The sequence below is a fragment of the Equus caballus genome, chromosome 4, assembly GCF_041296265.1.
Source record: "Equus caballus isolate H_3958 breed thoroughbred chromosome 4, TB-T2T, whole genome shotgun sequence".
NCBI classification, from domain to species: domain Eukaryota; kingdom Metazoa; phylum Chordata; class Mammalia; order Perissodactyla; family Equidae; genus Equus; species Equus caballus.
The window spans coordinates 31370002-31395812 of NC_091687.1; the positions used below are offsets into that span (position 1 = coordinate 31370002).

Sequence of the window (25811 nt, forward strand, 5' to 3'; positions counted from 1 at the left end):
GCATTCAGGTATCTTTCTGAGTGGCTTACACAGCAACAGACATGAATCTATCTTAAGTTTATATCACGTTGTCTAGCTTCAGTTTCCAAGGCTTCAGGAAAAAAAGGTAGGTTCAGTTCTCAATGATTACAAATGAAAATGATGGAAAAAATTGAAAATATTAGTTTGGAGATTTGCAGCCAGATATTGCAGGATACTAGAATTCAGGATCCAGTCCGGATAACAGATATAAAACAAAAACCTCAAAGAGCGTTAGCAGAACTAGAATCTAAAATCAGTGACTGTGTACTATACTGTCTATTGAACCATAATTTTTCTCTCTGAAACTACCCTCATTTTTTATAAGAGATAGCCAAATTAAGACTAACTTATTTTGGTTTGCAAAATGTTTAGTTTCAATAAACTTGGCCCAATTATTTACATAAATACAGCAAGAAGAGCCACTGATCATATAGGCTCTTTTGAATCTGTTTTGCTGGAACTTTTTATAAGGAACCTCAGATTGAACTCTAAAGGCCTCTTGAGGCCAGGAGCTAAGGCAAGGATTTATCATGAGACTTCACCTGAAATAGCTTAGATTTGGGTGAATCCCTCTCTTTTCTTGAGGTTCCTTACACCTGCCAGATAAGTGACCTTCTTTACTTACCCAGTATGGTTGCTGGGAACCCTGTAAACAAGTTATGAGGCCAATATTTCCAAGTGACTTTATTCCAGAAAGTCAACCTTTATTCCTCAAAAGCTGTCTTGACATATCTGAGTCTGTATGTTGCTCTCAAATATGTCACTCTAGTCAAAGCCCTAGTATTATAACTGATGTTTCCAATTTTGTCCAGTTATAAGGAGAACAGCTTCTTATTGAACTTACGCAAATAACTATACTGCCATGAAAACGATACTCATTCATTAAGAGTTTCAAAATCCTGGAGAGATCGGGTAGGGAAAAAAATAAATAAATGCTTCAATTCTGCTTACAAAGGTATAATTTACCAAATTGATACGCTATAGTTAGCTGGAAAGAAATGAGAAAAAGATTTCCTTAAATCTGAAAAAACAAAACAACAGAAAACCATCAATATCTCAAATGAAAAGTCATATAAATTACAATCATCCTCATCAGTTCATTCAGTCCTGTGTTATCAATTCTTGATCTTAATCTTCTGTTAGTTTTATGAGGTCATCAGTTTCTCTGCTAGAGTTCTGTAATTTCTTACTCAGTTCAGTTTTATAATTGGAAAATTTATCAGAAGGCTGTATTCTAGAGTAAGCATCAAAATACTTTCCATGAATTTATCTGAAGATGAAACCTATTCACAAAAGCATCAGAGTAAAACAGCAACCATCTGCAATTGACAAAGAAACTTGGCTATTTCTGTGACACACAACACTTCAAGATAATAACTAGAATTATGGCTGACAACCAGGACAGATCAGAATTTTAGGAATGTTATATAACTTTTAAGACATTTATATCAATAACATTTACCCACAGAATACCACCTAAGAAGGTATATCATCAGTTATTTGACACTGCTTCCCATGTAATTTAACATACCAAATGAGCTTAGTTTAGTGTCTTTCTCTTTATAGAAAGAGAAAGAGTGAATTTATTTTATTAGTCCCAGGGGTCCTCTGAAAATCCTTAAAGAAAAATTTTTCCTTCAGGTCAAAAGAAAGACTCTATTTAGGATTTGAATTTTGGGGGAAGCTTGTCAAAAATATCAAAAGATTCAAAACACTTGGTCAAATAGGAAACAATGCTCACTGCAAAACAATGCTCAGTTATCCGTTCAATCAAAGTGACAACAGAAACAGTCAAGGGCAAACAGAGAGTAAAATAGTCAAAAAAATCTTAATAGAGACCTCAGTCTTTTTGTACATAGGAAATTATTTTAAGAAAACATAGATTTTCTGTCTTTTTAGGTAGACTTTCTCAAAAATAAATAAAAACCCTTCTATAACCTCTTTATCAAGAGCAGACTAAAAGTCCAGGAAAATTATCCTTTTAAGAGAGAGAGAATCAAATTTTAATTCTTGCACCAGCTTATTTTTAACACTAAAACTCATCTACTTCATTAGATTAACTTCAATGTTAACCAACTTGATCATGCATAAAACTCTTTTTAGGATTCCTCTTCCACAACCTTTCTTGACTTTCTTTTTACAATCAGAATTTGTAGCGTGTTTTCTTCCTTCCCTTCTATTATTTTAGGACAAATTTATTTTTCTTAACCAAACAAACATAATGTTTCCATTCTTTATACCTTCCTTACTGAAAACATACATTTTGCTTTCCTTGAATACAAAAACATTTCCTCATTAATTTTTGGTAGCTTTAATTACATATATCAATTAGAATTATTAACACTTACAGACCTTAATGGAACCTAAAAAGGAAGCAATTATGAACTTTTACATTAGCATTCTGTGGCTTGGCAAGTTTATAAACACTTTTCTTAATTTTTAGAAACATGCTACTTCATAGTACAATTTTTAATAAAACACGAGACATGTTTACTGATAGACCCAAATATCTTTTAGTTTCTTTGTAATAAGAAGCCAAGAGTAGATACACTTAGACATGTCTAACAATAATGTTTCAGTTTTTATCTTATTTGAAACATGACCTAAATATTCAATGAATTTTTTATCATTCAATTTTACCTAGTAAAATTTCAAAGTTTCAAGGTACCAGAGAGATTTTGGAAGTTATCTTAAATATACATGCCATAACACATAATTATTTTAAAAAGTTCACCCAATACTGTTATCTTTTTCACATCTGTTTAGTTTACTCGCTCCTAATAATTGTTCAGATTGCGTACAAAACATCATGGGACATTTAGCAAAATTAGCCATCATTTTATGTTGTTATTTTTGTTTCTGGTTTGGTAATACAGATAACATCAGCTTATTTGACCAATAAATGTAGAAAAAAGTCTACACGTCTGAATGATATCCAGTGCCGATAACTTTGAGGACATGTCCATTTTAATCAAACCAACAAACTTAAATAAGCTTTCAATTGCCAAAGATAATGTTATCATGTTAACTTGAATGACATTTGGGTTAGTTTCTATTACATTTAGAGTTTATGTAAGTGCCTGCTTTTAGCCAATTGAATAGATCTCTTTAGAAATTGTACCAACTGGAGGTAAAATATCACACATATATAACATACATATGGACACACATCCACAGAGTCTTCATACCTATTGTTTTAAAATTACTGAAATGAATCAGGTACAATAATACACCAGTTATGAATCCAAATTTTGTTTTAAGCCTTTTTACTAATATTTGTGGAGAAGACGCTCAAGATGCTAGAGTTTTGGTGAGAGTGCTCTTATGGCCATTTTTATTTCCTTCCCCTCCCCCCTTTTCTTTGCTTTAGTCCTAGGAACTAATGATGGGCTAGATATTCCCTAGAGGGTTGGCAAGCTCTTTGAGATAAGGGAAATTGGTGGGACCTGAACTTCCTCTAGAGCTGCATTTCCAGCCTTGCAAGGATTTTTTTTAAGGACAGCTGCTCTTGATTTTTCAGAAATTGTGTTGTAACTTAAATGGCATTATAGGTTGATCTACCTGTCCAACTACATCACAAAGGCACAGAGATATCACTCAAGTTTTCTCCAAGGTGGAGTTTCTGTGGCATAACCCATCCAATTGAAAATGTTTCTAATTAGTGAAAATGCACCCAAGGGTTGAGCCTCTGGGGGTGGTTGTGGTGTTCCCCATGGCAGTAAAGCTGGTGTCTGACCATCAGTGGGCCAGAGAAAGGGTACAGAGCCTGACTGTGGGCATCAATGTAGTTATATGATTTAGTCAAGCTCCACTCAGCCCAGGCACTCAGTCTCTGAGTCAGCACAAGGTGAGCCATGGAGGCAAGAGGCAAAAGCCTGGAGTGGGCTGGGGGTCAGGACTCCCATCACCAGGGTTGAGAGTTAAGTCCCTGGCAGAAAGTTTTTCAAGTTTTCAATTTTAGAGAAGGTCCAAGTTCTGCTCAGGTCCAGCCTAAACTTAACTTCAACTTGATGACAACAGAGGAGGTGACAAACAAGACAGACAAAGAAGGGGAAGAGGAGATCAGGCTCACCCTTACAACCTCTTCCCAAGGATTATCAAGATAAGGGTCACACAAACAACAGTTCCTGGTCAGGACAGTTTACAGAATAAATTATGGGTCTCCTGTCCCCATAGCTGACTCAGTAGGTGTCTAAAATACTCAACAGGTTCTTGACAGGAGACAAAACAGGGTTCCATATTGTCAGTTAAGTGACTGACCCAGGGGCCAACCTGGAATCACTCCAGGTGCCCAAAAACCAGAGAAGAGCTCCCAGAGGTGGAGAGTGGACTTTCCAAAACCAGCCAGAAGAGAATTCCCAGGGGTGGAATGCAGAATCTCTGAAACCAGCCAGAGGAGAGCTCTCAGGGGTGGGGGTGGGGTGTGGAGCTTTCATTAGTATCTGTAAGAGGGATCTGCGACTCCAAATTTGATTAAGTTCTTAAGACTAGTCATCAGTAATATGTCATTATAAAAGAATATCACCTTTTCCTGTTTCATGGGCTCATAGCTAAAAGTTGCCCAGCTCAGGAAAATGCAGCCTAGGGGGTTACAGGTGGGAATCCAATTTGCATTTCCTATTGTTTCAGAATTTAGGCATGGCTGGTCAAAGTATAACTATGCTGCAGCTATAACCAGATCTTAAAACCAAACCAAGCCAAGAGAACTTCTGTGAGTGGATCTCCTAATTCTTCCTTAATATTGGGCATCCCCAAAACCAAGATCCTCACAATGAAGGGCAAACTAAATCTTCCATTTTCAGAAGTCATAGAGGGTGTCCCCTGCCAAATCAAGGCTTCCTTTACAGAAGTCAGACCAAAAGGAAGAAGAAGTAAGAATCTGGCCACTTGTACTGAAGTTTACTCATCAAAAAGACATCTTCCAAAGCCAGAAACCATTTCTCTACTGCAAAGCAAAAATATGCACCAAGGAGTTAGCAGTGCCAAGCCAGGAAAAAAATCCTGGAACAGTCCAAGGAGAAATGCACCCAGCAGCTGCTGGACTCATCCACAGGCTTTCCACACTGGCAAGGAGCTGACAAATCTCAGGCAAAAAAGGTTGTTCTGGACTTACCTCCTGAGTGGCTCACAAAATTGTTACTAAACTAGGTTAATTTTTGCCCATCATCCAGAAAGCCAAACACCAAGATGACAAGGTTGCAGCATAGAGAGGGTTTAATCACAAGGCAGCCAGGTGAGGAAGTGAGAGAATGAGTCTCAAATCCACTTCCCTGAAAATAGGGACTCAGGGATATTTATGGATTAGGTAGGCAAGGTGGTCTCAAATGTGGAGATAGATAATTGGAGGTGAGGTAATTGATGGCCTGTGCAAGTGCAGTCAGACTTCATGGCTCTTCAGAGGATGCATGATCCCAAAATGGTGGTATTAGCATGATCTGAGGGTGGAGTTTTTAGCCCCTTGATATCAAAATGTCACTTAACAGATATCTGCATGGGCCCAGTTGATGGGTTTGTGGTCTCAACCAGCCTGAAGTCAACAAGGGGTTCCAATTCCTGAAAAGTAGCTCAAACACTCATTACCATGATGATCCAGGCTCCAGGGAGATGTTATCTTTAGGAATCTAGTGGTAGTCAGATAGCATATTGCCTAAATGGCACAGTTAATGAGTGGGTAAACAGCTAAGAGCTATAATCAGTAATTTCAAAAAGGAAAAAAACCCTTCAGCTCCTAGCTACTTAATCATTAATGGCTAACTGTTTGCTGGTTTCAGAATTATCTTCCTCCCCTAACGTTTGGTGACTCGGAGAGGATAAAATTTTACTGACTGGATGCTGCTCGCTTCTAGACTACTGCAGCCAAGAGATCCTGGACCCCTTAGTAGGAAGTAAGAGTTCTTACTACGTTGGTCTCCTGGGCCTCTGCCTGCAGGGTCCAGTGGAAGTGAAAGTGGTGAGTTTCTTTCTCTTCTCTAAACTTAGATTGGCAGGAGAAAATATTGGTGAAGCTAGCTTCTTGGACTCAGTGACTCTGGGAAATTTGGTTAAATAGTCATGGGTTTATGGATCCTTTTCCTCCCAGAGATACTCACTATATTTCCTTGTCTCTGTCTTTTTCATCATTTGTCATGAAAAGAAAAAAGCATGGGGCAAGATGCAAGCATCTCTATAAGCCTGTTGTCTGGGCTGGTCTTGCAGTCTATGGGTTATGAGGTTTTTTCTTTTGTCTTGTTCTATGTCTGAGGGCTGGCTTTGTGACATTTCAGTCTCTGCCATCTAGAGGATACATGTGCCAGTACATATCTTGGTGGCCAGTCAAGTAGACTGAGGTTCTGGTACACACTCTCTTTGTCTGGTTGTGTCACCTCTCAGGGGAGTTTGTCATAAGGGGTCCCAGTTGCTTTCATAAGTGGCCTTTGTTGTTTCATCCTTCATTGCTTGTTCACTCTGCCTGTGCAATGAAGCCCTTTGCTTTCTCAGACTATTTTGGGAATGAACCTTCTGGATCTTGTGAGGGCTGCTTTTGCACTCTCTTTTGGGGATGGCTCTTGCATCCATGGTTAAGCTTATTGGTATGAGTCACCATTAAGATCCTACTCATCAATGTGGCTAGATGATGGATTGTTTAAATTGGGAAAACTTTCTAAATTGAGGAAAAAGTTTTTTTGAGTTCTCATCATAAATGTTTCATTGGTACCTATGAAAGGGCCAAATTAAAAAAGGAAAGTAAAAGAAAAATAATAATGACTAGCCTTAAGACCCTGACTCAGGTAATAATTAAATTGAGAAAATGTAAAAGTATAAGTATTGATAAGGTTGTAAAGGTTGTAATGTTTGAGCTAGTTTTATATAAAGAGGTTATATCAGCTTTGCATGAATGTGTTTTGAAAATGGACATTGTGTCTGGCTGGAAATGCTTCCCCTATACAAAATTATAAGACCAAGACCTTTTGATAAAGTCCTAATGAAAGCTATGATTAGAGGTAGAAGAGTTGATGGAATTAAGTGATTGTATCTCTTTTTGCCTGATTGTATTATAGATTGTATTGTGGGGATAGACATTGTTTCTCACTGGGCAATGTTCCCTCTGCTTGATTATAAGACAGCGTATAAACCTGCCCTTTAGACAATGGTAATTAAACTTACAAAAAGGAGGTCAATAGGGTTGCCTGAACCCATACTGTATGAAATTAAAAACTAGAGGCTAACATCGGGTGATAATAAAAAGATAATGAAAGCTTCTCCCATGAGGTAAATTGGTCTAGGGTTAAACTGTACACTTTGAAAAAAAAGGGCCTGAGAGAGGTGTCAAGATGGCTGCATAGGTGGACTCTGAATTCACCTCCTCCCATGGACACAACAAATTTACAACTAATCTTGGAACAATCACCTCTGAGATAGAACTGAAAACTGGATTAAAAAGAACCCCTGCAACAAGGGACAGTCCTGACTGAGGTGAAAGAAGAAGAAATTCCTTTCTGGAGAGAAAAAAACACTACCTTTGAAAGCTTTGGTTCTTCATGGCTGGTTGGGAGCAATCCTAAGATATGCAGCCTTACCTGGAAGAGTAGGGTACCTGAGTGGGGGAGAATTACCACTATAATTGTCCTTTGGATTCAGTGCAACCAAGGTGAATGTCATAATATCTGGCTTCACTGGCTATTAACTACTACAAGGCATACCCCCCAGAAAAGCTATTAGACGTAAGGGAAAAAAATCTGGCCCTTAAAGGGAAAAAATTCACCCATTTCTGAAAGCAACCTAAAATCACCAGAAAGAAATGTGCACAGTCCTTTGGTGAAAAGAGATTCACTTGATAGGCTCTGGGTTCATCTCCATGAGAGGTGAGAACTCTCCAAGGACTGAGACATTGGTGACAGCTAATATTGTGACACAAACACTGGCAGATGCTACTAGAGTTCTTCCCCTCATCTGTTAGCCAAGGGTCTTCCCTATCCACTAGAGCACAGATCTAATGCAGTTCTGCCAGGGGAGGCAGCCCACCCTAGGGGCTGGACTCACCCGATAGCAAGACTTCAGGCAACTTGTGGGCCTGCATAGGCTTGAAGCCTGGATCCTCTGCTGCAGGTGAATGAGTCTGACTCTGCAGGGCAGGGCATGTGTGATTAGCAGGTGTGGGGTGTGGGGCATTGGTGGAGTGTGTGGGGCCTCTTCAGTGGGGCAACTGGGTCTGCTTCAGGGGACAGGGTGCATGCAGGACTATGCTGACAGTGTATGTGGCTCTGTAGGCAGTGGGGCTTGTCACCTGCAGAAGACTTGTGCTTCTCAAACAGTCACATAGGGGATCAGCTCCACCTCACAAAGCCTGAAACAATTGGGTGCTCCCTTGGCTGGGGCAAGCCCTACTCAGCTGCAATCCTGAGAGAGCTGACAAGAGCCTTGTAGGCTAGAGGCCAAAGAAATTTTAAGCTGCTGAGCCTAGCAACCAGCCACACTGGGGGCCTACTCATTTAATGGAAAAACTGCAACAGGAATGGCTACTAGACTTTGCAGCAAACTGTGCTGGGGATCTCCATGCCTGATAACGTGAGTAAAGGGTCCATAGCAGCCACATGCAGCTGAGCATTAAAGCCAGACATCCAGAGGGACAGCCTAGCCTCTCTGGGCTCCTGAAGCAAGAGCAACCTTGCCACAACAGAAGGACACACATAGCCCACATAAGGGTCACTCCTGGAACATTTGGTACTGGTGACAAGAGGGAAGCACACTTCTGGGCCTCATAAGGCATCTCCTACATAAGGCCACTTCTCCAAGATCAGGAGATATACCTACCAATGTAATACATAGATATAAACACAGAGAAAGAGACAAAGTGAAGAGGCAAAGGAATAAGTTCCAAGTAAGGGAACAGGACAAAACCCCAGCAAAAGATCTAAATGAAACAGAAATAAGAAGTCTACCTGACAAAGAGTTCAAACAAAAAGTTTTAAGGATGCTCACTGATCTTCGGAAAAGGATGTATGAAGTCAGTGAGAACATCAACAAAGAATTGGAAAATATAAAGAATAACCAATCAGAAATGAAGAACACAATACTGGAAATGAAAGAGGGACTCAATAGTAGAATAGATGACACAGAAGAATGGATCATGGAGCTGGACAAAAGACTAAAGGAAACAGTGCAGGCTGAATAGATAAAAGAAAAAAGAATTAGAAAGAACGAGAACAGTCTAAGGGACATCTGGGACAACATCAAGTGTGGTAACTTTCATATTATGGTGTCCCAGAAGGAGAAGAGAGAGGCAAAGGGGCAGATAAGATATTTGAGGAAAGAATAGCTGAAAACTTTCCTAACCCGAGGAAGGAAACAGACATCCAGGTACACGAAGCACAGAGAGCACCAAACAAGATAAACCCAAAGAAGCCCACACCAAGAAACATTATAATTAAAACATCAAGAGTTAAAGATAAAGAGAGAATCCTAAATGCCTGAAGAGAAAGACAACAAGTTACATGCAAAGGAAACCCCATAAGGCTATCAGCTGACTTCTCAGCGGAAACCTTACAGGCTAGAAGGGAGTGGTATGATATATTTGATGTGCTGAAAGGAAAAAACATACAGCCAAGTATACTCTACCCAGCAAGGTTATCATTCAGAAAGGAAGGAGAGATAAAGCCTTTCCCCAAAAGAAAAAATTAAAGGAGCTTATCAACAAGAAAGTAGCCTTACAACAAATGCTGAAGAGACTTATTTAAGTAGGAAAGAGAAGACAACAAGTAGGAATAAGAAAATTATATATATATATATAAAGAGGCTATAAAGATCACTGGTAAAGGCAAAAATAAAGATAGCAGATCAACCACCTATGAAGCTAATATGAAGGTCAAAATACAAAAGTACTAAACTTACTTATTTCTATGATAAGAGGGTAGGATACAAACACATAAAAAAAGAGTTTAGATATGATATCAAAAACATAAACTGTGGGAGGACAGAGGTAAAAGAGTAGAGCTTTTGGAAAGAGGTAAAACTAAAGAGACCATCAACTTAATATAGATTGCTATATATGTAGGTTATTATATATGAACCTCATGATAATCACAAAGCAGAAACCTATAATAAATGCACAAAATTTAAGAGAAAGGAAAGCAAATCTAACACTAAAGAAAGCAATCAGTCCACAAAGGGAGAGAGTAAGAGAAGAAGAAAGGAACAGAGAACTAATAAAACACCCAGAAAAAAGTAACAAAATAGTAATAAGTACATACTTATCAATAGCTACTATAAATATCAATGAACTAAATACTTCAATCAAAAGACATAGGGTGGCTGACCAGAGAAAAAAATGAGGGCCATATATATGGTGCATACAAGAGACACACTTCAAACCTAAATACACTCAGAAACTGAAAGTGAAGGGATAGAAAAAGATGCTCCATGCAAATGGCAATGAAAATAAAGCTGGGGTTGCAATACTTATATCAGATAAAATTGGCTTTAAAACAAAAACTGTAACAAGAGACAAATAAGGGCACTGCATAAAGATAAAGGGGACAATCCAATGAGAGGATATAACACTTGTAAATATCTATGTGCCCAACATAGAAACACCTAAATATATAAAGTAATTATTAACAGACATAAAGGGAGAAATAGACAGCAACAAAGTAATAGTAGGAGACTTCAACACTGCACTTACACTGATGGATAGATCATCCAAACAGAAGATCAACAAAGAAATATTGGCCTTAAATGACACATAAGACCAGATGGACTAAAGATGATTTTAAGTTCTCATCAAGATGGCGCTGTGAGCAGACATTGGACTTGTCTCCTCCCACGAACACAACGAGGTTACAACAATTTTGGGAAGAATTACCCTGGATTGAAAACTGAAAACTGGATAAAAAGAACCCCCATGACAAGGGACAGTCCTAACGAAAGCAGAAGAGGCAGTAATTCTGGCAGGAGAGGAGAAAAGCCACCTTTGGGAGCAGGGGAGCTTCTCAGCTGGCCAGGCGGGAGCCACCCTAAGGTAAGAGCCCTCCCTGGAGGAGCGAGGTTCGGAGCAGGGTCAATACTGCTATAACCAACCTTTGGACTCAGCCCCACTGAGAGGGGGGGGGGGTCTTACTGTCTGGCTTTGCTGGCTATTAACTGCAGCGAGGACACCCCCAGAAAAGCTATCGGCCAAAAGCCAAAAAGATCCGGGTCTTAAAGGGCCCACACAGAAACTCACTCATTGCAGCAATCTAAAATCACCAGAGAGAAGGCTGACAGTCCTTTGGTGAAATGAGACTCACCTGGTGGGCTCTGGGGGAATCTTGGTGAGAGGAGCATCCTCTCCAGAAACTGAGACATTGGTGGGAGCCATTGTTCTGAGCTGGTCCAGGCGTGCTGATATGACACTAGTGGGGACCATTGAGGTGCGTCCCTTGGACTGTTAGCCCAGGGGTCTGCCACACCCACTAGAGCACAGATTTAATCCAGTTCAGCAAGGGCAGGCAACCCGCCCTAGGAACTGGCCCCACCTAACAGCAAGCCCTCAGGCTACTTTTCAGCCTGCATTGACTGAGTGCCTTGATCCTCTACAGGCAGGCAAGGGTGTCTGCCTCTGTGGGGCAGGGCTTGTGTGAGGACCAGGTGAACTGTGGGAGGCATTGGGGCAGAGGTGGGGGCCTCTGCAGTGTGGCGGTGGGGTACGCTCCAGGGGGTTGAGAAGTGTGCATGGACCAGGACTGTGTTGACAATGTATGTGGTCCAGAGGGGGGTGAGGCTTATCAGTGGCAGAAGACTTGTGCTTCACAAATAGCCATAAAAAGGATCAGCCCCACCTTCCAAAGCCTGAAAGAACTGAGTGCCTCCATGCCAAGGGCTAGCCCCACTCAGCTGCACTCCTAAGAGAACTGACATCAGCCTTCTTGGCCACAGGCCTATCACAACTGTACGACCCTGAGCCTAGCAACCAGCTACACTGGGTACCAACCCAATTAAGAGGACAATTGCAATAAGAGTGTGCTAATAGACTTTGTAGCCAACAATGCTGAGGCCCCTCCAAACCGGATTTACAAAAAGCTGGCCAGGGAGGGAAAGATCAGACTCCCTGGGTACCTGCAGTGGGAGCAACCCTGCCACAGCAGAAGAACACAAGTAGCCCACAAAGGGGTCACTCCTGGTTCTTATGGTCTGGTGATGAGAGGGAAGCACACTGCTGGGCCTCATAAGGCATCTCATACATAAGGCCACTTCTCCAAGATCAGGAGACATAGCTGACTCACCTAGTACAAAGAAAATAGCACAGAGAAAGAGGCATAATGAGGAGGCAAAGGAATACTTTCCAAGCAAGGGAACACTACAAAACCCCAGAAAAAGAACTAAGTGAAACAGAAACTAGTGACCTCCTTGACAAAGAATTCAAACAAAATATAATGAGGATGCTCACAGATATGCGGAGAAGAATGGATGAACACAGTGAGCACATCAGCAAAGAGTTGGAAGATATAAAAAAGAACCAATCAGAAATGAAGAATACAGTACTTGAAATGAGAAATTCACTAGAGGGACTCAATAGCAGAGTAGAGGATGCAGAAGAATGGATCAGCGAGCTAGACGAAAGATTATAAGAAATCACCCGAGCAGAACAGAAAAGAGAAAAAAGAATTAGACAGAATGAGAACAGTGTAAGGGAACTCTGTGACAATATCAAGCATGCTAACATTCGGATTATAGGGGTCCCAGAAGGAGAAGAGGGAGACAAAGGGGCAGAAAATTTATTTGTCAAAATAATAGAGGAATATTTTCCTCACCTGAGGAAGGAAACAGACATCCAAGTTCAGGAAGCACAGAGAGCTCCAAAGAAGAGCAGCCCAAAGAGGCCCACACCAAGGCATATAATAATCAAAATGACTAAAATTAAAGACAAAGAGAGAATCCTAAAAGCATCAAGAGAAAGGCCACAAGTGACATATAAAGGGAAGCCCATCAGGCTGTCAGCGGACTTCTCAGTCGAGACCCTACAGGCGAGAAGAGACTGGCACGATATATTTGAAGTGATAAAAGGAAAAATACCTATAACCAAGAATACTCTATCCATCAAGACTGTCATTCAGAATGGAAGGAGAGATAAAGAGATTCCCAGACAAGCAAAAATTAAAGGAGTTTATCACCAAGAAACCAGTCCTACAAGAAATGCTGAAGGGAGTTATTTAAGTGGGAAAGCAATGACCACAAATAGAGATAAAAGAAAAAAATATCAAAACAACAAGAAAAAACAGGCAATAAAGTCACTTGTAAGGTAAAAGTATAGTAAAGGCAGCAGATCAACTACCTGTGAAGGTAATATGAAGGTTAAAAGACAAAAGTACTAAAATTACCTGTTTCAGTGATAAGTGGGTAATGGATATACACACACTAAACAAAAGACTATATATGATGTGAAAAACATATAATGTGGGAGGAGGGGAGTGAAAAAGTAGAGCTTTTAGAAAGAGGTCAAGCTAAAGAGTCTATCTACTCAATATAGACTGGTATATGCATAGTATATTAAATAGGATCCTTATGGTAACCACAAATCAGAAACCTATAACAAGCAGGAAAAAAAGTAAGACAAAAGAAATCAAACATATTACTAAAGATAGCCATCAAACCACAAGGGAAGAGAGCAAGAGAAAAAGAAAGGAACCCAGAAGAACTACTAAAACACCCCAAAAAAAGAAAAAGTGACAAAATGGCAAGAAATACATATTTATCAACAGCTACTTTAAATGTCAATGGACTAAATGCTTCAATCAAATGCCATAGGGTGGCCAACTGGATAAAAAAAACAAGATCCATGTATATGCTGCATACAAGAGACACACTTCAGACCTACAGACACTCACAAACTGAAAGTGAAAGGATGGAAAAAGATATTCCATGCAAATGGCGAAGAAAAGAAAGTGAGGGTAGCAATACTTATATCAGACAAAATAGACTTTAAAACAAAAACTGTAATAAGAGACAAAGATGGGCACTACATAATGATAAAGGGAACAATCCAACAAGAAAATATAACACTTGTAAATATCCATGCACCCAACATAGGAGCACCTAAATATATAAAGCAATTATTAACAGACATAAGAGGAGAAATAGACAGTAACACACTCCACTTACACCAATGGATAGATCATCCAAACAGAAGATCAAGAAGAAAACACTCGCCTTAAAGGACACATTAGACCAGATGGACTTAGTAGATATATACAGAACATTCCATCCAAAAACCACAGAATACACATTCTTTTCAAATGCCCATGGAACATTCTCCAGGATTGATCACACATTAGGCCACAAAACAAGTCTCAATAAATTTAAGAAGATCGAAATAATACCATGCATCTTTTCTGACCACAAAGATATGAAACTGGAAATCAACTACAGAAAGAAAACCAGAAAAGCCACAAAAATGTGGAGATTGAACAAAATACTACTGAACAATGATTGGGTCAATGAAGAAATCAAAGAAGAAATAAAAAAATTCCTGGAGACAAATGAAAATGAAAACACTACATGCCAAAATCTGTGGGATACAGCAAAAGTGGTTCTACGAGGGAAGTTTATAGCAATATAGGCCTACCTCAACAAACAAGAAAAATCTCAAATAGACAATCTAAAAGTGCACCTAAAGGTACTGGAAAAAGAACAACAAACAAAGCCCAAAATCAGCAGAAGGAAGGAAATAATAAAAATCAGAGCAGAAATAAATGAAATAGAGATAAAAAAACAATAGAAAAAATTAATGAAACCAAGATCTGTTTCTTTGAAAAGATAAACAAAATTGACAAACCCTTAGCTAGACTCACCAAGAAAAAAAGAGAGAAGGCTCAAATAAATAAAATCAGAAATGAAACAGGAGAGATTACAACAGACACCTCAGAAATACAAAAGATAAGAGACTACTATGAAAAGCTATACGCCAACAAATTGCATAATCTAGAAGAAATGGATAAATTCTTAGAAACATACAACCTTCCAAAACTGGACCAAGAAGATGTAGAAAATTTGAATAGACCGATCACTAGTAAGGAGATTGAAACAGCAATGAAAAACCTCCCAAAAAATAAAAGTCCAGGACCAGATGGCTTCTCTGGTGAATTCTACCAAACATTCAAAGAAGACCTAATACCTATCCTTCGCAAACTCTTCCAAAAAATTGAAGAGGAGGGGAGGCTTCCTAACTCCTTCTACGAAGCAAACATTATCCTGATACCAAAACCAGACAAGGACAACACAAAAAAAAGAAAATTACAGGCCAATATCACTGATGAACATCGATGCAAAAATCCTCAACAAAATACTAGCAAATCGAATACAACAATACATTAAAAAGATCATACATCATGATCAAGTGGGTTTCATTCTGGGGATGCAGGGATGGTTCAACATCTGCAAATCTATCAACGTGATACACCACATTAACAAAACGAAGAATAAAAATCACATGATCATCTCAATAGATGCAGAGAAAGCATTTGACAAGATACAGCATCCATTTATGATAAAAATTCTAAATAAAATGGGAATAGAAGGAAAATACCTCAACATAATAAAGGCCATATATGACAAACCCACAGCAAATATCATTCTCAATGGAGAAAAACTGAAAGCTATGCCTCTAAGAACAGGAACCAGACAAGGATGCCCACTGTCACCACTCTTATTTAACATAGTATTGGAAGTCCTAGCCAGAGCAACCAGGCAAGAAAAAGAAATAAAAGGGATCCACATTGGAAAAGAAGAAGTGAAACTGTCACTCTTTGGAGACGACATGATTTTATATCTAGAAAGCCCTAAAGAGTCCACTATAGAACTTTTAGAAATAATAAAGAAATACGGTCAAGTTGCGGGATACAAAATCAATGTAGGAAAATCGGTTGCATTTCTATACACCAACAACGAAGTAGTAGAAAGAGAAATTAAGAATACAATCTCATTTACAATTGCACCAAAAAGAATAAAATACCTAGGAATAAACTTAACGAAAGAGGTGAAAGATCTGTACACTGAAAACTATAAGACATTTTTGAAAGAAATCAAAGAAGACACAAAGAAATGGAAAGATATTCCGTGCTCTTGCATTGGAAGAATTAACATTGTTAAAATGTCCATACTTCCTAAAGCAATCTATAGTTTTAATGCAATCCCTATCAAAGTTCCAACAACATTTTTTTACAGAAATAGAACAAAGATTCCTAAAATATATATGGAAAAACAAAAGACCCCGAATAGCCAAAGCAATCCTGAGAAAAAGGAACAAAGCTGGAGGTATCACACTCCCTGATTTCAAATTATACTACAAAGCCATAGTAACCAAAACAGCATGGTACCGGCACAAAAACAGACACACAGATCAATGGAAGAAAATTGAGAGCCCAGAAGTAAACCCACACGTTTATGGACAGCTAATATTCGACAAGGGAGCCAAGAGCATACAATGGAGAAAGGAGAGTCTTTTCAATAAATGGTGTTGGGAAAACTGGACAGCCACATGCAAAAGAATGAAAGTAGACCATTCCCTTACACCATGCACAAAAATCAACTCAAAATGGATTAAAGACTTGAATGTAAGACCTGAAACCATGAGACTTCTAGAAGAAAACATAGGCAGCACGCTCTATGACATTGGTCTGAGCAGCATATTTTCCAGTCCCATGTCTGACCGGGCAAGGGAAACTAAAGAAAAATTAACAAATGCGACTACATCAAACTAAAAAGTTTCTGCGCAGCAAAGGAAACCATCAACAAAACGAAAAGACAACCTAACAATTGGGAGAAGATACTTGCAAACCACATATCAGATATGGGGTTAATATCCAAAATATGCAAAGAATTCATATAGCTCAACGACAAAACAGCCAACAATCCAATTAGAAAATGGGCAAAAGATCTGAACAGAGATTTCTCCAAAGAAGATATACAGATGGCCAACAGGCATATGAAAAGATGCTCAACATCATTAGCTATCAGGGAAATGCAAATCAAAACTACAATGAGGTATCACCTCACTCTGGTCAGAATGGCTATAATTAACAAGACAGGAAACAACAAATGTTGGAGAGGGTGTGGAGAGAAGAGAACCCTTGTTCACTGCTGGTGGCAGGGCAAACTGGTGCAGACACTATGGAAAGCAGTATGGAGTATCCTCAGAAAATTAAGGGTAGATCTACCATATGATCCAGCTATTCCACTGCTGGGTATTTATCCAAAGAACTTGAAAACACAAAGGCATAAAGATACTTGCACCCCTATGTTCATTGTGGCACTATACACAATAGCCAAGACTTGGAAGCAACCCAGGTGCCTATCAAGGGACAAATTGATAAAGAAGATGTGGTATTTATACACGATGGACTACTACTCAGCCATAAGAAATGACGAAATCCAGCCATTTGTGACAACATGGATGGACCTTGAGGGTATTACGCTGAGTGAAATAAGTCAGAGGGAGAAAGTCACATACCATATGATCTGACTCATAAGTAGAAGATAAAAGCGACAAAAAAACCCCACATAGCATTGGAGATTGGACTGGTGGTTACCATTGGGGAAGGGGGGATGGGGGAGGGCAAAAGGGGTGATTAGGGTCACATGTAAGGGGATGCAATATAATTAGTGTTCGGGTGGTGAACATGATGTAATGTATACAGAATTTGAAATATGATGTACATCCAAAAAAATAAAAATTAAAAAAAAAAGACCAGATGGACTTAGTAAATATATATAGAACATCCAAATACCACAGAATACACATTCTTTTCAAATGCACATGGAACATTCTCGAGGATTGATCATATATTAGGGTACAAAACAAGTCTCCATAAATTTAAGCAGATTGAAATAATATCATGCATCTTTTCTGACCACAGTAGTATAAAACTAGAAATCAACTACAGGAAGAAAATCAAAAAAGACACAAATATGTGGAGATTAAACAGAATTGAATTTTGATTCAATGTTACTGAATAACAATTGCGTCAATGAAGAAATCAAGGGAAAAATCAAAAAATATCTGGAGACAAATGAAAATGAAAATATGAAATGCCAAAATTTATGGAATACAGCAAAAGTGGTTCTAAGAGGGAAGTTTATAGCAACACAGGCCTACCTCAACAAACAAGAAAAATCTCAAACAATCTAACAGTGCACCTAAGGGAACTGGACAAAGAAGAACAAACAAAGCCAAAAATCAGTAGAAGGAAGGAAATAATTAAAATCAGAGCATAAATAAATGAAGCAGGGAGTAAAATACAATAGAAAAAATCAATGAAACCAAGAGCTGGTTCTTTGAAAAGAAAAAAATTGACAAACTTTTAGCTAGACTCACCACGAAAAAAGAGAGAAGGCTCAAATAAATAAAATTAGAAGTGAAAGAGAAATTATAGAGGACACCTCGGAAATACAATAGATTATAAGAGAATACTATGAAAAGCTATACATCAACACATTGTATAATCTAAAAGAAATGAATAAATTCTTAGAATCATATAACCTTCCAAAACTGAACCAAGAAGAAATAGGGAATTTGAATAGGCCAATCACCAGTAAGGAGATCAAATCAGTAATCAAAAACCTCCCCCAAAATAAAAGTCCAGGATCAGATGGCTTCCCGAGTGAATTCTACCAAACATTCAAAGAAGACTAAATATCTATCCTTCTCAAACTCCTCCAGAAAACTGAAGAGGAGGGGGAGCTTCCTAACTCATTCTGTGAAGCCAACATTACCCTGATACCAAACCCAGATAAGGACAAGACACGGAAAAGAAAATTACAGGCCAATATCACTGATGAACATTGATGCAAAAATCCTCAACAAAATAGTAGCAAATCAAATACAACAATACATTAAAAAGATCATATACCATGATCAAGTGGGTTTCATTCCAGGGATGCAGGAATGGTTCATCATCTGCAAATCAATCAATGTTATACACCACATTAACAAAATGAAGAATAAAACCCATATGCTCATCTCAATAGATGCAGAGAAAGCATTTGACAAGATACAGCATCAATTTACGCTAAAAACTCTGAATAAAATGGGAATAGAAGGAAAGTACCTCAACATAATAAAGGGCATATATGACAAACCTACAGCCAATATCGTTCTCAATGGAGAAAAACTGAAAGCTATCCCTCTAAGATCAGGAACCAAACAAGGATGCTTTTACTAGTCTTATTTAACATAGTGTTGGAAGTCCTAGCCAGAACACTCAGGCAAGAAAAAGAAATAAAAAGGAATGAGTTTAATCTAAATCCAGAATCAGACAATGGAGAAACCCACCAGAGAGATTTTTTTCACTTCCACCGGAAAACTCAGGAACCTCTCCAAAGTCTCTGTTAAAATGAGCTGTGAAATGTTGGTTTAAGATACAGGGTATAAGGAAATATAAACAAACATTAACTTCTAGTCCTTCCTCTTCCACTAATTGGGTATAATTTTCAAGTTCTTTCTACAACAGATTTTTCGGTAGTGTTTAAGATTCATTTTTCTCTAAGGACTCTTTCAACACAGCATTTAAAAAAATTATTTTACAAATGTCTGTCCCAAGTGTGTAATTATATACTGGAAAATTTTGTATTCAGTTTGAGTCTGAAGAATCAATTTTAAGATAAAATATTAAAAATGAGATTTGATGAATAAATTTTGGATTCCTATCATGTCAGTAGGGTGGTGGTGAAGACTATCACAGAGATCATTGAAGTCCTAAGGTATGACCTTACATATTTTGAATAGATATTGCTAAACAATAGCAGGCCACCAGGACATTGATGACTCCTGCTCTTTCCATTGAATGAGGTTAGAAGAGAAGGGTGATTTGCCTTTGGAAATGTTGGTCTTAAGAAGCATATTCCTAATAGGTATAAAGGGAAGATTGAATGACCAGAGCTTTTTGTAATGTTAATTGAAGTCTAGCATCCTTTGGGGAACTCTGAACCTAATGAACACTAGGAAAATGGGCACTGCTTGGCTAATCAACATTAAGTTGAATGTAGATGAAGGTTGGCACTATTATATTAATTCACACTGAGCTGACACATGCTCAACTCTGCAAATAAATAAAAATTATCCTTAAAGTTTTTTGCTTGTTTTTTTTTTTGTTAAGAAATTAGAAAAGTGAATAGAATGAAAAGTAAGCTTTATCCAGTCATATGGTCAATGAAGGTATCTGAAGCACGCAGGTTGAAAAACAACTTGGAATTTGGAAGTTTTAGCTGAAAAGTCAAGAAGTTTCATCAGACCTTTCAATTTAAAGATGCCTAGTTTCTAACAAGGAAATAACATCTGTTTAGAAGCAGGGAGGAAGTAGCATTCATTCTAACTACAGTGAAACCCTACCATAACCCCAGAAGTTTGCCTTAAAGATACGTTGTATAAAATAAACAGTTGCTTTATTTCAAGGTTAGTAAGTGCCCAGGCCTGATGTGCTGCAGCTGACCCCCAAATTCCAGTGGTTTGGCTGCCCAAGCTAAAGCCATCCTTTCCCATCCCTGCTATGGTTTGACACCTTCCATTTGGTGGAAGTTTGGCTCTGGCTTAAAAAGCAAGGAGTTGATTCCGGGTCCTGTGGCTGGATGCAGTGGACTTCCAGGATGAGGATGGCAATTTCAGAAACTTCCTGGTTAGTTGATATGTGTTTCATCTTTCCGTCAACAGAATTTGACCCATGAGAATATTGAAGGTAAGGGGATCCCCCTCACTTCTCTCCCAACATGAAGATTAGGAGGAATACACCAACCAATCCCCAATAACATTATATCCAAATTGGTGATATCATAGTATTTTACTGAATTTATGCCCATCTATAAATTCCTGGTCAAATCTTGATCCTGGAGGTTAATGCTGGAGTCACTTACTCCTGCAGAAGCCCATATACTCTTTCTCTGTTTAATTCTCTAGCTGACCATTCTTCCAGTTTCCACTGTCTCTAATTTGGGATTATTCTAAGGTTCTACTAGGTACACCATCCCTTTTTAAGTTCATTCTCTTTTGCCTGTGAGGGCTGCAAATTCATCACTCTAGCTTTGCCTCATTATTCACTGCTGTCTTTGCTTTGTAACTTCCAGAATCTCTTCACCATTCTTGGCTGTTGGTGGGAGTGTAGTTTTGACTTGGTTTTATTTTTTATTTTTATTTGTATAGCTTTTACATTTTATAGTTTTCCAGTGGTAAATTGAATTTATTTTCATTTTTAAATTTCTTTGGCCTTCTCAAAGAGATTTGGAGAAGGAGAAGTAAACATATTTGCTTAGATAGTCACCTTGATAGGGAGTTTCTGTTCCTCTTTTTTTAATAGGTGAATTTTTCCATCTCCGTTCTATTTAAACTGCCAATCATTCTATTTCTCTCTCTGTTATGGACTGGATGACTGTGTCTCTCCAAAATTCATATGTTGAAGCTCTCACCCCTCACTGTGGTGGTATTTGGAGATGAGGCCTTTGGGAAGTAATTAAGTTTAGATGAGGTCATGAGTGTGGGGCCGTTATGATGGGATTAGTGCCCTTATAAGAAGAGACACCAGAGAGCTTGCTCTCTCTCCCTCTCTCCACTATGGAGGACACAGCATGGAGGCAACTATCTACAAGCCAGGAAGAGAGGTTTTACCAGAACTCCTCAGCCATGCTGGTACCCTGATCTTGAACTTCTCCTCCTCCAGAACTGTGAGAAATAAATGTTTATTGTTTGAGCCTCCTGTTCTATGGTATTTTGTTATAGTAGCCCAAGCTTACTAATATACACTGTATGCTTTCTCAGATTTCTAGAGTGTTGGCCTATGCCATACATTTATTATGCCTCATTTTTTCTTCAAATAATTCTTTTCGGTCTTTGGAAAGGCTCCTCTGACCCCCACTAGTCCTTTAATGAAAAATGTTGCTTGTGATGGTCCTCTTTTGAGCCTAGTCTGTTAAAACACCACAATTCTTATGCAAATATTTATTGTCTTACAAATAGGACTTTTCTGGACAGAACAGTAGCGCTTGTGACCATTGCTTTTCTTTCATTCAGTTTTTAAGAAAACTTTAGATCAGTCATAAATATAGAAAGCAAGGATTTCCATTTTAAATCTTGTATATATAGTAAGACAATGTACCTTAGCAATAGTGGTTTGTATCTATTTTCAATTTTCTTTTTATTCCAGTTTTGTTGGGAATCTTTGTCTCATTTCACTCTTCTATATGTCAGTTTTCTTATCTGTAAAATTAGAATGTTGGATTAAATACTTTGTGTTTTGTCCTATGACTTACACTATAACAACTATATTGTTATAACCAATAGCATATTTGCATACTATTTATAAAACACTTTTGTATGCTATCAATTAAACTCCCAATAGCCTTGAAATACAACGATTATAATAAACCATTTTACAAATAAGAGAAATCAGGCTTTAATTTGTCCGAGTGAGAAAAATTGGTAGATAATGGAGCTAAGATTCAAACCCAGAATCTCTGATTCCAAATTTCATGTTCTCTGCTCCATGTCACAGTATTTCCTAATCTGGGAGATCAGTGATGTATCTAATTATTTTTTTCTTTTAGTCTCTCATTTAATGGGTTTTATGTCAGATTATGCTCATTCTAAAGTGACACAAAACCTATTGTATGCCTTATTTCTCTTAAACTTTTTCCAAAAGCCAGTTCTACTTTCACAAAGACCCTCAATAAACATGTGGGAAAGCCCATACATCTCTGCTTCCCACAGTACCTCTCTTTTGAAAGTGGGAAGTTTCTGTATTATGGAAAGTTGTCAAGATCTCTACTAAGGAGAGAAAACAGGGATTCTAAGAAAAGGAAACCAGTACAATGGTATGATTGCTAGATTAGTTTTCTAACTCCAGAAAAGCCCAAGACTTAGGAGATATATCAAGAGAGGTGGTTTGGGGACTAGAAGGAGTGAAGGCTTTGATGCCAGATGAAACTAGGATCATGTCTTATCCTCCTCTGACAAGCTGAATAACCTTGCTAAACTCTGCTGACCGATTAGAGTCAAGGTTTTCTTTCTCTCTTTTTAAAAAAATTTATTTATTTTGAGGAAGACTGGCCCTGAGCTAACATCCGTGCCCATCTTCCTCTACTTTATATGTGGGATGCCTGCCACAGCATGGCTTGCCAATTGGTGCCGTGTCCGCACCCAGGATCAAAACGGGCAAAGCCTGGGCCACTGCAGTGGAACATGCGCACTTAACCGCTGCGCCACCAGGCCAGCCCCTAGAGTCAAGGTTTTCTTGTCTGCAAAATACCTACAACATGTGGCTTTGGGGAGGCTAAAATGCCACAAATGTATAAGAAGTATCTAATTCAGTGTTAAGAGCATTGATAGCATTTGATAACATTATGTCTGATTATCTATACCAGATAGTTCAACTGAAACTCATTAGTTAAATCTCTGCATCCATTTACAATTCTGTACTATGATTTTTTTAAATGTTAATAGTACTGACACAGTAACATAAATGTCCAACTGTATACTTTGACTTGAGAAATCCATACTTGTATTGAACAAAATTCATCCATTCAGCAAATATTTGCAGAGCATCTACTAGTGCTCAGTGCTGGGGAACAAGACAAGTATTTGTTGGTTCTCATGGGGTTTATATTATTGACACTTCCACTTAATTGTCTACATAAAGTGTAAACGCACTTTTTAGAAAATCTTGCTGTTGATAAGTCAAAATTTACTTTTACTTGGTATAAATTTCCCTTGACAACTCTAGCTCCCACAAATACAACAAAGCAATAGATATGTTTGGCAGAGCAACTCTTTATGTCCTGTCTTCTGTGTTGCCAGGGTGATGGTAGCAATATTGAAAACACTGGAGGTGGTTGTTATTGTCAAGGATCCTGAATATCATTTCCAAATGGAAGAACTGTAAAAAGCAAAATGTAGGCTGGGCTGTGGGCAGTAGACTGGCCATGGCTATACACAAACTGGATGAATGGATTATTGGTTATTAATCAAATGCAGGTGCTAGTCTTAGAAATGTAATGCTCATAGGCAATATTTCCTTCATATGTAACAATTTATGAAATTTTAGTGATTACATCAGATATTTGGATGTTTTTTGAGAAGCTAAAACCATATCATTGCATGGTTTCAAAATTGGGTTTTTTTCCCACTTTTCACTTCCTCTCTTTCTTTCAGGGGAAAACAATTCAAAAGGTATATTGAACTTTTTTGGGTCACTTCTCTAAATCAGAATTGAAATGTTGCCACAGTACAAGTTCAGCTTGTAAAGGATTTTTTAAACATATTGATTATATACTTTAAAGAGAATAAATGATTATCTACCAACCCTGAAAAGAAAAAGTCATCTATTAGGTCAGCTGAATTTTCTTTTACATGAAAGCACCACAGTCATGTAGACACATGAACCAGGAGGCAAGTCATTGGTGACTTTTTCATCCTTACCAACTTCATTCAATCAATCTCTTATCTCCAAGCCAACTAGTACATTGGCACTGAATTAATTAAAAACACACGAAAAAGCTCCTTGTGAGGAAAGCTGTGAATTGAACCTGTCAACCTCCATCTCTCCCTCTTGACAGTGTAGTGTGGAGAGGGACAGACAGAGACGAGAGACAAGACACTGAGATTAAAGAGATAGAGACTGAGACTACATTTATTAGATTTCTTTGCTGCTGGGGTTGTTTTTCAAGTTTCAGATGTATTTTATTTCTCTAGTTATGCTATAATGAGCAACAGAGGGCTTAGATGACAAGTGGGTTTTGAAACAATTCTGTATTACAGCAACTGTAGTGGTTACTGATCTGTCCACTCCTTTGAGGTGACTCTACCAACAAAGGACAAGTTCCATTCTATTCCAATCTGTGTGATGGCAAGCATCCATACAATGACATGGCAAGTGGTTCTGCTGGCTAGCACTGTCATATTTGTCATGAAAATCCGGCGAGTATTTTATGTGGCTCTGTCTTGCCATAATTTGCTGAATGCTTCAGTTCTTGAGACTACTTAGAGCATTTCTGGCCAAGGGAAGCGTCATGAAGGTGTAATAGAATTGCAGTTGATTGCAGCTGCTGGTCTACTTCATTGCAAGGAGAACCGTAGGAACTCTGAAACTCAAATGCTCTTGTCAGAAAGTTCAAGATTCGGCATCTATTACCAGTTTACTATAAAATATACATTTCAGGAAAAGTCAAACGGAAGAGATGCTTAGGACAGGGTGTAGGGGTTGAGGAGAGAACTTTTATGCCCTCTCTGGGTACAGCAGCCTCCCAGCATCTTATTGTGTTCATCAACCTGGAAACTCCACTGCTGGGTTTCTTGATACAAATTAGGTTTTGCCAATCATATGCAATGTTGTGATATTTGAAAGGCAGGAGGAGTAATATGGAGACATTTCGTATATTTAAACTGTTTTGTTTGTTTCTGTTGATAATCAAAGCCATATTGATGTGAAGTCTTTCTGCACCAGTTTTAAAACTTTCCTGCAGAGTTTTAGTGTCTATTTTCTAGCTTCGTGGATTTTGAGAAGCACTGTTCAGCCAGCTCTGAAGGCCCAGTCTGGACCTCACTTCTCCAACTGTTCCAGCAATTTTTAAGTTATATAATCCTCTATTAAGTCATGTTCTGCTCAAAATACCTAAAGAAGTTTTTGTTTTCTCCACTAAACCTTTTCTGATATACATCTCATGTCCTTCTCTGTTTGAAAACTTCAATACCTAACCCCTCTTTATGGGACAATATCCAAATAATTAGCATCAGATTAAAGGGGGTATATAATGACACAACATCCTTCACCTCCATTAGTTTAGGTTAGTGAAAATTAATTGAA

General features: G+C 38.3%; 1 long non-coding RNA gene and 1 pseudogene across 3 annotated transcripts in view; both read right to left on the bottom strand.

The window, feature by feature from the left end:
* LOC111773155 (uncharacterized) overlaps positions 1-25811 on the bottom strand; it is a 135261-nt gene that overhangs the window by 20703 nt on the left and 88747 nt on the right. For all 3 annotated transcript variants that reach the window (XR_002807385.2, XR_011437779.1, XR_011437780.1), the window contains exon 4: positions 22110-22210. This is a non-coding gene — a long non-coding RNA (uncharacterized lncRNA). The remainder of the gene's footprint in view (positions 1-22109; positions 22211-25811) is intronic.
* Positions 24779-25019, bottom strand: LOC100630689 (cytochrome c oxidase subunit 7B2, mitochondrial-like; annotated as a pseudogene).